The following is a 17,057-nucleotide window of genomic DNA, read 5'->3' as shown; positions in this document are numbered from 1 at the left end:
GGAGATGGGGACTGTGCCGGGCCCTGTGAAGATGGAAGAGAAGGCTAAGAGATGCCTATATTTGTCAAAAATTAAGCGAGGGAGGGAGATGATGGCAAAGAAAGGGTGGAACTCCCTTTTACTGAGTAGTTACTATCTGACAAGTATTTTGCTTCCTTAAATAGCATTACTGTTAATAAAAATCACAGTTATAGTTAACTCTTTTATGGTGCTTTTTATGTGCCAGGCACTGACGTAAATGCGTTATACTCATTGAGTCCTTAAAAGAACTTTACAAAGTTGAGACTATTATGTTCCCCATTTACAGATGAAGCAACTGAGGCCCAGGTAGATTGTGCAGCTTGCTTCCACATCACAGAACTAGAGAGTGGCCCGATTTAGGTTCAGCCTAGAAATGCTCTTTCCCTGAGTCCCTGCTTGCAACTGCTTTCTCTCATAAATGGACTTGAGTGAAAGCTCTAGAATTTGTGTTTAGATTAATGAAAGAAAGAATGAAGTGCTTCCTGAGGAATATGTGGAGCTCCAAACATTCACGATCACATGACTCATTAGTATGTCTCTCAAACTAAGTTCCTTTGTTAGAACAAAGCAAAGTCATGGACAAAAACAACATACTGTCCTTCCTCAAAAATAAGACCTAGCTGGATCATCAGCTCTAATGTGTCTTTTAATATAATATAAGACCCGGTCTTATAAAACATATAAGACATATAAAACATAAGACCGGGTCTTATAATAATATAATATAATATAATATATAATATAATACCGGGTCTTATATTAATTTTTGCTCCAAAAGACGCATTAGAAGTGATTGTCTGGCTAGGTCTGATTCTTGGAGAAATATGGTATGTTGTGGATAGAATTAAAAGAACCTTATTTAATTGTGAGGTAGGTGCTTTAAATTTATCAGTGTCCTGATTCATTTTTCTGTATCCCTCTTTCTTAGTGTATATACACCAATCTCCTTTTAGACATTTGGCTTTCTTGTTCAATTTCTCCCTTCCATGTGTTATTTTTCTACCTATCACCTCAGGCAAAAATATAAAAAGGTCAAACAAACAACGACAACAAAAGCAGCCTATGTGACATCCAGTCAAAACAATACAACAAAAGAGATCCATCTTTCTTTATAGTCTTTTAGAGCACGTAATATATTCATTTTTAATATCCAATTTGGTCATCTGCCGTATGTCATTGTGGGATTGCTATGATAACCTGTTAAGAGACCCATTTTACATGCATTACTCAAGCATCAGCAGGCTAGGTATCTTATGCCATTTAATGTTATAAAGAAACAAGTAAGCAAACCAAGTCAACAAACAAAAATCCCTCCACCACCATCACCAACTGGCCAATGTGAGCATTTTGGTGGAAATCTCATCCTTCAGTCCCACACCTGAGAATTCCTGGATGGCGTAAGTTTCTCTCAGTCACTGTTGCTTTGATTTCTTATTTTCCTGTGAATTTTAAATCTCTCCTGTGTATCTCATTTCCTGCAACTTTTTATCTGTATCAAGCTTATCCTTGCACTTTTGCCAAAGTAACATTAGGTAAGGCATTTCTGTATTTCAAGATTTTCTTGAGGGTTTAGGGACACCAGATGTTGGTTGTGTTGCCTGCCAGCACTGCAAAGGAATGACATCTGCATCTTAGACATCCCTATTTTTAAAGTCCCCAGGCATTACCACCACAGGTCTTTCTCAGTGATTCTTTTATCAGGGCCTTCAACCTTCTGCTCTGTGGATAGGTGGCTTCTGTTCTTTTTGGGCTGTGTCATAGCTATCCAAATTCTCATTTCCTCTTCCTGTGTTTCCATGCCCTTTATGCGGATTCTTGGAAAAGCAGACTGTGAAGGTTTATGGCGTGACAAACCTTCCTCCATCTACAAACAGACAGACTTGATCTACTACCATTAATGCTCCTAGAATAGGGATGGTTTCATTTCTAAAAGATAAGATTAAGTTCCAACTGAGGAGAGTGAAAGCATGAAGCATCCTGAAAAACGTTTGCATCTTCCTCTGGGTTATGAGAAATTATACAGGCTTGCTATTTTAAATGATTTCTTTTAGAAAATAGAGGAAGTGAATCTCTCAGTGACCTACATGAGAAATGGAAAACTACAACTGAAAGTTACTTTGTACAATTATTCTGGTTATAAAACCAAGCGTTGAGTCACCTCACCACCAGGGAAGATTCTGTTCATGGGCTTTCACTGTGGAGTGACCTCTGTTTGTCCATCTAAATTCAGAAGGCAGAGGTTGTGACTATTAGGACTTTTGTAACCAAAAGGAAGAAATCTTACCAGTATATTACTGTGACAGCTATATAAATAATATCTGATTATTCTTTATTCCCTTGAGTAGAAAAACACTTTGAAAAACCTTTTTAACTGGTATTTGTGTCTTGGAGTTCTGAATCTCCAACTTACTGCTTTATAAAAGAAACCAACTAATTATATAGGGCATTGGCAAGGAGAAATCTTCCCTGACATTTGGCTAAGAATCTCTAAAACTTAAAAAAAAAACAAAAACAAAAAACAAAAAAAAACAATTCCTAAAACTTTCCTCAAATTTCGAATACCAAGTCCAGCTTAATTTTATCTGCAAAGCAATTCCCGTCTCCCTCATTGACCTCCCTCTTTCTTCCCTTCCCATCCTTTCCCTGGGCTAATCTTTTCACGTCAAAATCACCCATCAAGATGTTTTGTAAAACAATAAATTCTCACGCTTTGATTCTTTATGTGGCTGCTGTCTATAAATAACAGTTTTCCCCCTCCTTGGTGCTGCAGCACCGTGCCACTCAGCCCTGCATACTAACACTGGGAATTGCAGTCGCCCGTGGCCCACTTTTTGTTCTGTGAGTTGTCAACCTCCTCTTCCTTCTCCTCCTCATTCGTTAGATTACCCACTTTTTAGCACGATCCTACCCTGTTTAAGTATTCTCTGAAAGATATGAAGTCCTCATTGGGGTATTTTAAGAAATATTTGCTGAACCAAACCAAAAAATGTGAGCACAGAACATATGTAGAGCCTCATTTAGGCTAACACGTAGGCTTCCAAAATGGAATGGAGGAAAAGAGGCAAGGCTGCCTGCTGCATGTTCAGTGTTTCTTGACTAACATACTTTGTTTTATGAAATGCACCATTGTTGAGACAGTGTGAACCATGATGAGTTTTAAATAATGAAACATTAATATTATAAAGTGTGTTGAGGTGCAGAAGGCTTATGGTTTTGAAAACTATTTTTTTTAATCATAGTAGATGAAAAACATACTCTTGGTATCACTATGCCTGTGAATATTTATCTTAGAATTTGGTTACTAAGAAATTCTGGTTTGGTTACTTGTTTCATTCCTTCAAATGAAAGAAGAGGTTTTACTGTATTGTTTCTTTATTTTACCATTAAAATGACAAACAGAATGCTATGAAGCATCTGCTATCAGCTTTTATTCTCCTGGTCTTTGATGTCCTAAAAATATTGATTGATATTGCTTATAGCTTTCAGAGTCACAAGTGCAATACATTTTTCTCCACACTGCCTTGTGGATTACACATAGTACATGCCAAAAAACCATAGTAAAGCCATCTAGCTCTCTACTGGACTGTTGGCATTGGCCTGATAAATATCTTTTTTTTCCCTCTCATTTAAGGGTTAATATCTTTTTTTGTTTTTCTTTTTTTTTTTTTTCCTTACTTACCTTTTCCCCACCAGCTTGTTAGTTCTAAGAGGCCAAAAAAAAAAAAAAAAAAAAAAAAAGAAATGCTAAGCAGAAGTGTGTTAAGTAGAAAATAGTGGGGGAAGATTCTACAAAGCCAGTACACTCATCTTGATTCTAAATCCAATCTTTCCTAATGAAATGCTAAATATTTTACAGAATCTCGAAGTAAAATGACAGTAGAGGAAGAGGTCTGTTTAAAATAACAGAAAGTTTTTAAAAGACCCCAAAACCTGGTGAAAGGAATTTAAATTGTGTTTTGTGAGAAGAAATAATATAATAGCTCTATCTATTAAGTAGAGATAAATCACTTTAGCAAGTATTTATTGCATATATATGTAAATAACATTAGTGTACTCCATTCTGCCATTTTTCTAAGTACTCTGGAAAATAGGGGTTTTTCGAAGTATCCAATGAATTACAGTTTTCATCCTTTAAATATTTGCTTACTAGTATAAACAAAGTAATGATTGCAATGGTAGTGTTGATGAGAATTATCACTGGAATTCATTTAATAAATCCTCTATCCTAATTGATGCTAGTTCAATATCCAGATTTAACAACAACAACAAAAAAATGTTTAAAGGGTTAATAAAAACTCTCTTCAAGGGATTTTATCTTGTTGTAAATAATAATTTTTTAAAAAAGGTTAAAATTCTCTATGTGTTCAAAAGTCAATTATTGCCAATTTCATGGGCTCCTCAAACATGGGATTTTCATTTAGCAGAGCCAACTTTACCTGCCAAAAGCCCATAAAATGGTCCCTTTCCATCTGGTAAATGTTCCGCAATGAAATTAGAATGGTTGGAAAATAATGGAAATCTATGGACATATGTATACTGTGACTGAATGTGAAAATTTGTCAGTGATATTTGATGTAAATTAGATATTTAAGGACCACATCAACACTTTTAGACCAGCAAAGTGAGTTTCTATATTATAGCTGATGTAATTTCCTACCTCCAGGTGGAAGTAATTCAAACCCTTCTAGAGAAATAAGAGCTCCCACACTGTCAAAGAGTGGTTCTTAAATATTTTTGATGAGTGTTGTGACCCTTTGGTAGATAAAATGAAAACTGTAGACACTCAACCCAGAAGAAAGATTACAAAAAATTAGAAACTATTTGAGCAGTTGAAAAAAAAAAAAAAATGAACCCTATTCCAAATAGTTTTTTTAAAGATGGGTTCTACAGAATCCCTTAATGCATTTAGCATTTCTCAGAAGGAAGCTCTTTCTTAATTTTAACATATAAATTTAAATAATTCCCCATAGGTTTATTTTTCCAACTCTATTTATATTACTGCTTTTTTTTCTCCTTTGAAGATATAAATGAATTTCACATATAATTTCCTACCGCTTTGGAAATGGGCCACAAAGGAGATGACAGCTCAACTAGTAAAAAATGGTTTGCCTTTTCCAATGCGCCAAGAAAATAAATAAAAAAAATGTATATATAATTAAATGTTTGTATGTGCCCATGTGCACATCTAGATGTCACTCAGAGAAGGTGAACTGGAATATGTATAAGCATATAGATAATGTAAGGACCTGAAGAGAATATATGAATTACTAATTTATGAAATGTAATATGTATGGGTATGCTAGCTTCCTGCTTCCTTCCTCTTTACCTCCTTCTGAAAAACAAAACAAATACTCATCCTCTGAATCATGAAATTTTTAATTATTTTATTAAGTGTTTTTAATTGAAGTAACATGATCTCCGAAGGCAGAAAGAACTTTCTAAGGCTCACAAAGGAGGAAAAATTCTGAGGTAGGGGAAAAGGGGACAACGGGATGGTCCTTGGAAAAATAAAGTTGTACAGAAATGATTAGTTACTCTTCCTAAAACAGGCTTTCAGAAGATGCTTCTGGAAAGTTTAATCTGGTTTACATTTATTTAGTTGCTCAATTTGTTCCTAAGATTTATTTTCTAACCATATTGAGGGCACTGCCAACCAAATGGTTTCCTCTCCTCTCGTAGGCCCTGGTTTTCTATGGTGATGACAGTGTGAGGTCCTTTCAGACTCAGGAAAACCACAAGACTGTCTGCAGTGACAGCTGCTCAGGAGGTGATACTTGTTAGTAGGCCGCCAACATCATTTCTCCTGATTCACAGTGCAGGGACTTCCAGCTCGCTTTGAAGCCTATTCAAAATATTCTTGTCCATGTATTTTACCCCAAGCCAACTCATTTCAAACCTGCCCTTGGTAAGTTCTGATTGACAGAAAAGCTTTGGAAGCCACTGAAATCTTATTATAAAAAGGATTGAAATCTTATCTCTCTGAGTTCTTCAATCTCTGTTGGGAGACCTAAGGCTCTATGTCAAAAGACGTGTAGATACCTGAACTTGCAACTAGGGCTTCTGTGGCATATTCACAACCCTTGAGTTATTTGAGGTTTCTATTATAAGTTAAGGCCTGATGGAGAGAGGGACGTGGAGAAGTGGCTGTAATATGGACAATGCACCTCTACATTTTTCCTGGAAATAAGAATTATCCTCTAGATCTGTCATAGTTAATACAAACATAGAGTAATACAAATGAAGACTTAAATTGATGAGGCTCATGTATAAATTGATAAAGGAAGTTTGATGCATCATAACATTGAAATTTATCTAAATTCAATATTGTTAAACATTCTTAAAGATCAGATGAATTATACATGAAGTATATGGATTATTTGTCCCTGGCAAACAATGGTGACATTTCTGTCTGTCACTTAGCATGACAAGGTTAGCATGTTTTATTCAAAACTTTTAAACAGTAAAATGATTTGTATGCATTACTCTTTCTTTGGATTGTCAGGGAAAGCAGAAAGCAACACAGTTATTCTACGACATTGAGTCAGCATGTGCATAAAAAAATGACGGAACAAAATTGCCTCTGACATCTATAAAGCTCAGACTTTGGTTTTCTAATCATCTGGTAGAAAAACAATAAAACCATAAAGATAGAAATATTTCCCTTCCACCCCCAAAAGAAACATGCCATTGTATATTGAAATACAAAAGATATTTTGATATAATGAATATAGAATATTTATGAGTGGGACAAGATCCCTAGAAATAGTATGCTCTGGGTTTCAAAGAAATTTAATGACAGAATATTTATTAGAACATTTATTTTTTCAATAAATAGGATAAGAGTCAGACGACGTTGTTCCTTTTATTGTTAAAATACTCTGCAGTGATGGGATGGGACAGTAATTTATGAGATTGTTGGATTCTGTGCCGTCTGTGTATATGGGTTGGGCATATAGAAAGAAATGAACAGCAGAGTAGGAGGTATTTCCAACACCTGGGAAGAGACAGAGGACTTCGTGACTTGTCTACAGTTTTGTACACAGCTGTTTGACACTGGAGGGTCTCAAAGTTCTGATGGAGTGAGTCAAGGGAAGAAGAGGCCACTTCTGGGGCAAACCAAGGCTGTCTCCAGCTCCCCTTTCCATTCTCCATTCAGGACACCAGAGGAACACTCCACTGTTGCTGTGCTCTTCTTGCTCCTCTCTTGGGCTTCTAAAGCAGAAATGAGTTTGGGGGAAGATTATACTAGGTTGGAATAAGGTAGGACCTGGGGATCTTGGTGCCATATTAGTACCTGGGACTTTGTATTCAGCCCCTTCTATTCACAGGTGGCTTAGGAGCCTCCATGCGTAGCAGCCATTTCACCCATAACATTCTACTGACACTTTCTGAGAATATACTATGAACCAGTGACTCTGTATGGAATAAAATGATGACTAAGACAAGCTGTTGCTTTTGAAGGGTTTGCAACAGAGGAAGAAAGACACAGTAGCCAGTAAGCACAGTGGTGATACAGGCGCTGTTGCGGCTTCTTGTGTGAGGTGAGTGGATAGGGAAGAAGAGGGGAACAAACTGGAGAGGGACCAGAAAACCACACCTTACTGTTTCCGGTCCGTGTACTCCATCGATACCTTGCAGTGCTAACCATAGAAAATAACATTTTCTTTCTTTGCATTCAGCAATATGTTTACCACAACTTCAAAAATACCAACATTCCACATATATGCATGCATTTTGTATTTCCTCCATACCTGCCCATACCTGGAAAAAAGTGAGCTCTTTAGAGTATGTATTAAGCTTTCCTGATCACTATAACAGTCCATGGCTATAACTGATTATAACCTGTCTAAGACAAAAGACTGAAGTTTCTTTTTATTGTTTGTTTGTTTGTTTTGGAATTATTTAATAGAAACCTTTCAATGAAAGAAAGAAGGAATTTTAATGTATTCTTCAATTTGTGGGATATACACTTACCTCACATTAAGTCGGAAAGCCATCAATGTTATGTCATGCCAGCTACCGGGTAGGTAATTTATGATATTTATTGCTATTTCACTTTAGTTATGCACAAAAACTATACAACCTCTTTCAATCCTTTATCTCAATCATTCCCCATATGCCCCCAAGATATCTAGCATCAATCCAAATGGTTAGAAAGAATAAAAGAACTGCATAGTTTTCAGAGATTTATTCTGACTCAGTAAGCAAATTTATAGAGATAGTTTAGAAGCTAATTTTAATAACCCATTGCCAAAAACGGATTTACAGGTGCCACCAAAATTTTGGGAGGTTATGCAGCCTTGCTGGGCTGTCATTTTAAGAAATGCTGTGTCCTTAGAGGAAAATGTTTCCGGAAATACCGACCTTTCTGCTTTTTTTTTTTTTTTAGCATGAAATGAGGTGATCTAAGAGAAGCCATCTTCCAAGTAAATGTGGGGAGCCTTTAGTTTGAAATATTTGTTGTGTTTTTGTTGTGAACAGGCAAACCACTGCTAAAATTCAGTTTGCTGGTCTATTCAGCTTATTCATTGCATGCAAATCCCAATGTGCATGAAATGAACAAAAGACTTCCTTTCTATTTGTATGCATTGTTAGTTTTCTATTCCATTTTTATTCCCAAATTTGTTTTTCTCTCTTTCGATATGAATACTTTATTCATTCTTTTGATAAATATTTGTAGTATCCCTTGGCATGAGGAGGCACTGAAAGGAATGATACCATCCTAGCATGGTAGTCAGAGTGACCCACAGGTTTCATTTTTTCTTGGTATTTCAGATGTACCATTTAGTGGATGCTTGGAGCTTTCTAAGGCCACATCTGTGATGAGAGGAAAGAATGAGCAGCCCAATTATGTGTATCTGCTATGAGCATGGCTTGGGGTTTATTGCCTTACTGACTCCGGAAGTGGGAAGAGTGTGCATTTGGGAGTCAGACAGATGGGGATTCTGATTCTTGCTCTGAGTCTCTCAAGCTCTAACCTGGAGCAAGTTATTCCTGATCCTAAGAGTTTCATGTGTAAAAGGAGAATGTCTGCCTTATAGCGTTAAATGAATTACAAGAGAGCATCAACAGCTAACAGGACTCCTTCCATAAGTCACCATTCTCAGTGACTTTCCTGGGATCTCCCATCTAGTACATACACAAATGAGTAAGAACTTTAATAATAATGGAAGTTACGCTAAAATAAGTCCTATTAATGCAGGCATAGCAAAGTATTCTGGGATTTCTTAGAGGATTTAATAAATTGTAAACTGTCTTCTTCTTTTTCCAGCTGATATCTTAGCTGGAATGGATTTCTGTCATGGGAGTTTTAAATTTAGATAAATTCAACTACAAGTGCACAATGGGCAGGGAGAGACAGGAAGGATGATTATGACTTTAAGGAGTTTAAATAGCATAGCTGATTACACATGCTTTTCTACTCAAAGACTCTTTCAATCCTGACTCAACCTGGGAACCCCTCCCCACACCGAGTTTGCTCCTGTTGTTTTAAAGACACGTTTAAAGTATGTTTTTTTATACTACATGTCCCCCAATTCAAGCTCACTCAAAGAAACATTGATTCATTCCGATGCTGGAGAAAAAAGATGACTTTGCCAGCCTTATTGAGAGATGGCATGCTTCTCTCCAATGTGGCACCTTTCTAAGGCTTTATCAAGGGCATTTTTGAGCATGCATGATTAACTTACTTGCAATATAATGTTTAACCTCCCTATATTTCCTTGCTTTTATTTTTTTGTAGTTCCTTTCATTTTTTACTCACCTTGACTATATTTTCTCTTTTTCCCTCACATAATCTCTGCAGGTGAGTTTATCTGTTTCTTACCTGGGTTACTTAATGGCTATTTCATTATTATTAATTTTTTGAAACTGTCACACGGTTGTGTCTACAACTCTAATCGACGTGTGTAATGTCTCCAATGGGCCTTGGTACTTAAGGCATTGTTTCTTTAGGAATACCTAATAAAGTTTTTGTGTCCTAGAATTGTGTCTGACCGTTTGCAAGTTAAAGTGAGCTTAGCAGTGTTTTGAATGTTCTAATAATCTTTGCTGCCTGACCCTTGCCTGTCTTTCTGTTTTTATGTGCTTCCAACACAAAGGATCTATAGACTGTTAGCACAGTGGTCCAAGGCTCTGATCCACAATAAAATGCAAAGAACACAGAGCCATTCAGATCACTTTATCAGTTATTTCCATCTCTGTGCAAATCAAGTGTGACCAGGACTAGAGGAAAAGGCCTCAGGGTTATAGCAAGTTAGGGAGAAGCAGACTTCTCTAAGAAGTCCTGGGATGGGGGATAGGCCTGCTTTCCAACTCACAGCTTTTCAGGTGCTGCTGTTTAACACCACCAGTCATTCTCACTCCATCCTCACTTCCATTTCTTTTGTCTGTCCTTCTCCTTCTTTCTTTTATTCTGTCATGTGATTTTCAGTTGCCTTTCTTTCAGGTTACTTGTTGTTTATGCCCACATACATTCATATGGAATAGTTTTTTTTAATGATAATGACACCAATGATTGCTTAAGATGTGTTAAGTATAAGGATAACAATTTAAAAACATCTCTAATTTTCACAATAATTCTATAAGGAAAGCGCTTTCTTTCATATTAAAAATGAAAAAAAAAAAGGAAACATGGAGAAAATAACTTTCCATATAATTTAGCAAATGGTGGAGCCAGAGGAGAGTCAGTATGTCTATATTGCCTGTGTCCTCTCCATTATCACATGCTGCCTTTGTTTGTGCACTGTATATGTTTATAAATGAGTGAGAAACAGAGAGAGAGAGAGTGAGAGCTTATCCCATCTATCTATCTATCTATCCATCCATCCATCCATCCGTCTCTTCTATCCCTCGATCTATCATCTTTTTATCTGCCTATCTATCTATCTTTTTAAAACCATGGCTGACTTCCAGAGTTTATGCAGTGCTTGAAAACTAATGTTGCCAGTTCTTTCATTCCAAATGTGCCTATCCCCAAACCCCGTGATTTGATATTTTACAAGGTGCAATTTACACAATTGGTGCATTCTTTTTGGATAAGAGTTTCTGCAAATGAAACAGAACTTTATACCATTTTATTTTTCAAATAAAGGGTTTCCAGTGCTGGCCATTGCTGTACTTCTCGCTGACTGGTCTTAGACTGCACTGACACTATTTTCTTTAACATTATCCGTTCCTTCCTATGAAGAGCAACACCCTTTTCACACTGTGTCCATTGAAGCAATTTCTCATTTCTGAAATTGTAATGCCTTATAAGATGGAAAGAAGAGAGGACGAAAGACCCTATGGTGATTTAAGATGATGATTCAGGATTGAAACATCTTGCTACTTAAAAGAACACCATATTTCATAGTGTATTTGCAGAAATGCCTCATGGCACAAACTCATGTTTCATGTCCTTGAAAGCCAGTGGGGTAACAGAGTTTCTGTTTCCGTGCCTATCTAAGCAGTAATCTTATGACTTTTCGAAATTGCCATCTGTATTGTGATACATTTTTACTGTGTTGATGTGCAGTGACTAATACCTATATGTACATATATTTTTGTCTCCTGCAACTGTGAATTATTTTTAAAATATTTCTACAGGTGCTTAAATTTATTTATATAAAACATTTCCTTGATTTCATTGGAGACATACATAAATCAGTTTCACTGGAAAGATATATTTGGAATTTAGTGTAATTTCCCTTGGGCTTGGCGTCTATCTCAACATACAATAATAGGGCACTAGCTGTGGCAGACAGTATGCTAGGCACCGGTTAGAAAGATGAGTAAGAGATGGACACTGCCTTTCCAGACCTCACAGTATTTTGGCTTGAAATGGTGGTTGGGAGCATAGATTTTTGTCACCAATCTGTCTTAGTTTGAATCTTCTCCTTAACCCTTGTTTGATGTCAATTTATTTTATAATACTTTCTATGTACCAACGATCTCATCTGAAACATGGGGATGATGATAAATGTCACTTCAAGACGTACATGAAGATTACATGAGTTAGTGTATGTAAGGCACTTACAGCGGTGCCAGGCACATACATCTCAAAAAATTCTGGGTATTACTGTTATTGGCATTACCGTTATTATTACACGGGCCACAAACAGGTAAATGTTGTAATACTCTACATTAAGTACGAAATAGAAATGTGTTCAAGAGGGAGTACAAAACTCCTTCATGAACTGCCAAGGAAGCTTTCCCTAGAAGAGATGAGACTTGGAGGACTTGAGGAAGATGTAATATTTCACTAGACTTACAAGGAAACTTGTAACATCCTAGGCAGCAGAAATAGCATTTGAAAAAGCAGGAAGACTTGAGAAAGGAAGCCCCATTCAGCAAACTGATTGGGTCATGTGGGGAATTGGTAGTAACGTGTAATGTGAAGGATAAGGTCACAAAGAGCCCTAGGTGACACACTAAGAATTTAAGACTTAATCATGTTAGCATTGGAAGCCATGAAAGGATTTTTTAAAAGGGAATTAATATGATCAGATTGATATTTTAGAAATATTACCCTCGCATTAATGTATAGATTAGAATGGTAGGTGGAAGAAGGTCCAGAAGGCTTTTGTAATTGGTCATATCAGAGCTGATCCCTCAAGGCTGCGGCTATGGAAATGGATAAGAGGGAACACATCTGAGACATATTTAAGAGACTGAATTGATAGTGCTGGGGAATCATTTGGCTGAAAAGGGAAAATAGAGGAAGAGAGGGGTGTGGAATGATGATCAAGGTGATGTTTTGGATCATTGGATAGATGGCAATGCTGTCTGAAGAAATAAGGAACAGATGTAAAGAGCAGAGAGAGGCACTATGGTGAGTGAGGATAAAACTGTGCAATCATCACCTTCTTATTAGCTGGTGGAGAAAGGAAAACCGGGAAAGGTGACATATAAGAAATATGTAAGAAATAGGAGAGGAACCAAGTGTTACAGAACCTAAAGAAGAAACAAATATCAAGAAAGAGATTGATTACAAGATTTGGAAGTTATTGGTGATCTTAGTGAATATAGAGGGGCCCAAAAAAATGTACACACATTTTAAGTAAGGAAAAAACTATTAATATATACGGATAACAAAAGGTGAATACAAGTCACGTTTGACTTCTGCAATTACAAGAGGTGCTCAAAGTGGTTACCATCAGCATCTGGACACTTCTGAGTATGGTGAACTACTGCTTGAGTAACATTGACCAAAGTGTTAACATGTCTTAAAATGTGTATACATTTTTTTGGCACCCCTAGTATATTCTGAAGGTATGAAGAATGAAAGTGAAGGAAGTAAAGACAATAAAGATTATTATCAAGTCGCTTGGCTCTGAATGAACATAGAAACAAGGAGTTCTCCCCTCCCCTTAGGGAAATAGACTTGAGAACTTTTACTAAAGTGAAAGAGTCACCAGAAGAATAAAGAGACAAAAGAAATAGAGGAAATAAAGAATTTCTTTGAGATGAAATAGATCTAGAAACAGAATATAAAAGGATCAGTTTTCACCAACGGGAAAGAAATGTTCATAAAGTGGAAATCGCATTAGACTTGAACACAGAGCTTGAGGTTTCTTGGTAAATTCTGAAAGTTAAAACTTGAACAAGACATTTATCTTCTGAGTCTCCATTTTATTCATCTGTAAATGAGAATGGCATCTTAGTAATACTGGTGTTTTTTTTTTTTTAAGTTTTATTGGTATATAGTTTACATACCACAGAATGTATCCATTTAAAGTGCACAATTCAATGGTTTTTAGTATATTGATTGTGTGGTGCAAGAATTACCATAATCTAATTTTAGAACATTTTTATTACACAAAAGAAGCACTATAGTCATCATCAGTCATTCCCTATCATCCCCACCTTTTTTCACCTCACCCCCAGCCCATTCACCCCCAGGTAAATACTAATCTGCTATCTTTCAATATAGATTTGTCTATTGTGTAAATTTCATATAAATTGAATAATAACTTGTAGTCTTTTGTGATGTGGTTTCTTTTACTTAGTGTAATGTTTTCAAAATTCATCTATGTTGTAGTATGCATCTATACTTCATTACTTTTTAAAGGCAAATAGTATTTCATTGTATGGATATGCTATATTTTGTTTTCCATTCATTAGTGGATAGAGATTTGGATTATTTCCACTTTTTGACTATTATGAATAATAATGCTACGAACATTTATGTACAAGATTTTATGTGGGCATATGTTGTCATTTTTCTTGAGCAGAATCCTAGGAGTGGAATTGCTTTGTATGGAAATTTTACATTCATGTGGTAATTCTGTTGAACATTTTGAGAAACTGCCAAACTGTTTTCCAAAGTGCTATTTTAAATTCTCACCAACAAGATTCTGATGAGGACTCAAAGATTGAGTCAGAGGAGTAAGTCAATGCTAAAGTACGACCCATGGCTATTTTAATTATCCTGTTTTGTCTAGCTCCTCCCAGAAAGCAAGCAGTAAAGAAATATTTAGTATGCTTTAAAAACAAACAAAACAAACTCTAGGTCATCCTATGTGTTTCTTTAGGTATTTCCCAGATTTAATGTTTGTAGCTGATGAGCACACATTTTGCCAGTAAGTCTCTAGTGACAACAAGAATGGGTGTGAGTCTGGTATATTTAACTCTCTAGTTAGCTATTTTTTTCTCCATGATTATTACATTTTTTTAAAAGGTTTTAGAGGGTGGGTGGCAGAACTCACAAAAGTTATCTGAATGATTGAAGACCACAAAGTTGGAGAACTTTTTAAAAAAGGGTGAATATCAAAATAGCTTTAAGGAAGAAGACACTTTATGTCTCTTAAGTTGTTGAAGAGCACAAAAGAAGGCTTAAGAGTTGAAGGATAAAAGTTATATTTATAAATATGCTCAAGAATACATTAAAACAAACAAAAGCAAATGAGGAAAAATATATTGTCTTATAGGTTAAATCCTGTCATAAATGAACATCATTTCTATGGGACTCTATTTTTTTTCTAGTCCTGTTAATGAGTTTAGTCTAAACTTATTTGGGACATTTGTATTCTTTGAAGATATGAAAACGTGTTGGTGTCCCATCCACTCAGCTACCCCCAATGGCCAAGTAAGTCCCTGTTGCAATGGCGTTTCTGTTGCCTCTGAAATCTGGAAATAAACACAGATGTCATTTCTTTCTTTTTTTTTGAATGTGAACTTGCAAATTTATTTTTTTCCAAACAATGATATTAGCAAAAATTTTACAAAGCTTGTATTAAATTTACATATTAAAATGAGGCTTTTCCAGTAATAATGGGGATTAATACAGAGCTAGAGTTTGACATTTAACTTTATGTCAAAGGCAGTATCCGCTCTGAGTTACAGAAGATTGATACCTTTAAAACTTGATTCCTTCTGGAAATTAAAAAAGAAAAGCTTTACTAAATTGTTCACATACATATTTACTCCAAGTTTTACATTTAATGAAATAAGAATATCTTCAATAGCTCAGTTAATATCAACAGAAAGCTTCAAAAAGGATTCTGAAAATGGCAGGAATTTTATTTATTTATTTATTTATTTATTTATTTATTTATTTATTTATTTATTGTAGGGAATTATTTAAACTGCATAAGTTGGCTTTATGCATAAAAGTCATGTGGGAAAAACATTGACATTGCAGTTAGATTTCCAATATCTAACTTTCATTTTCTTTCCCATCCCCCCTCACCCCCCAGCGATGACATTAACGTGATTTTGCCAGGTTATAAAAACGAGGGCTTTCTTGAGAGTCACTTAAAGTTTCTGAGCTGAATGGCAGGGTGCACATAGACACATTGGAAGGTACATGGCTGCATGTCCCGGTGTTGGACTGGGCTGCTGAACGGGCTCACACCTGAATAAAAAGCCTTTTTGATGTTGTATCGAGGTGGGCAGAAATTGTTAGACCCAGTTGCAGAGATACCGTTGTTATGAAGGTAAACAGCCTGGGTGTACTTGTGCTCTGCCAGCCCACTTGGCACTCTGATAAGCTTATTGTTCAAGTGAAGTTCTCTAAAATGAGGAGTGTTGGCCAGAGAGCCATTGTCAACAGCAGAGATGCTGTTGAAACCCAGTCCCAACTTGGCCAAATTGGTCAGTCTTTTCAGGCTAGCTGCATCAACTTTGGTGATTTTGTTGGCATCAAGATATAATTCAGTAAGGGAAGGAGGAAGACTTTGCGGGATGGAGGTTGTATTCGTGTTAGCAATGTGGATGTAGGAGAGTGTATTCATTCCCTGGAAGGCTCCATTTTCAATTCCTGAGCTTTTCAGTGGGTTGGTGCCCAGTTCTACGAAGATCATCTGGTTTAGTCCATTGAATACAGATTTCCATACTTGGTGATCTTGTTCTCATGGACATGCAGCTCCTGGAGAGTTTTGGGCATTTTTTTTTTCCTGGCAATTCCTTCAAGTGATCTTGGACAGATAAAGTCGTTCTAATTTCACCAAAAGTATAAATGCCCCAGGACCGATTCTGTTAATTTTGTTGTTAGCAAGAATCAATGCATGAAGATGCTTCAGGTTCTTAAAGTCCCCATTTGATTTTGGTTATTTTGTTGTTTTGCAGGTCCAGCAGCATAGTGTCGGGGAAGATCGTTTGGCACTTTGTCCAGATGCAATTCAGAACACTGCACAACTAGAAGATGGCATTGACAGCCGAAGGGACACACTGGTCCCATAGGCTCCAGGTAAGGAAAGCGCCCTTCCGGGCCTATCCCAGAAGCCTCATCTTACAGCATAGAGTCAAGTAAGCCTCTCTGTTGAAAAGGTCTGGCCCTGGAAATTTGAGCAAGCAGGAGGAAGATGATAGATGCCTTTATGACTTACTTCATGTATTTTCACAATCAAGGAACCTTTTAATCGGGGAATTTGCCACAGGTGCCCTCAAAGCTGAGATGCAATGATGCCATTGCTTTTGATATTTATGCCGAGCAATGGCACACAGTGGGCCCCCAGATACCTGTTAGGTGGGACATGGCTGTGTCTGGGCAGTCTCAAGGTGTGAGGAAAATGTGAGGGCTTGTCGCTGTGGTGGATCGGTGGTTGGGATGCGGA

General features: G+C 36.6%; 1 pseudogene; it reads right to left on the bottom strand.

Annotated features, from left to right (window-relative positions):
- Positions 1–15,752: 15,752 nt before the first annotated feature.
- Positions 15,753–16,978, bottom strand: LOC117032080 (decorin-like; annotated as a pseudogene).
- Positions 16,979–17,057: the final 79 nt, after the last annotated feature.

Source organism: Rhinolophus ferrumequinum, chromosome 12, assembly GCF_004115265.2.
Source record: "Rhinolophus ferrumequinum isolate MPI-CBG mRhiFer1 chromosome 12, mRhiFer1_v1.p, whole genome shotgun sequence".
NCBI lineage: Eukaryota > Metazoa > Chordata > Mammalia > Chiroptera > Rhinolophidae > Rhinolophus > Rhinolophus ferrumequinum.
Note: the sequence above shows the minus strand (reverse complement) of the source record. Positions and strands in the feature narration are given on the sequence as shown.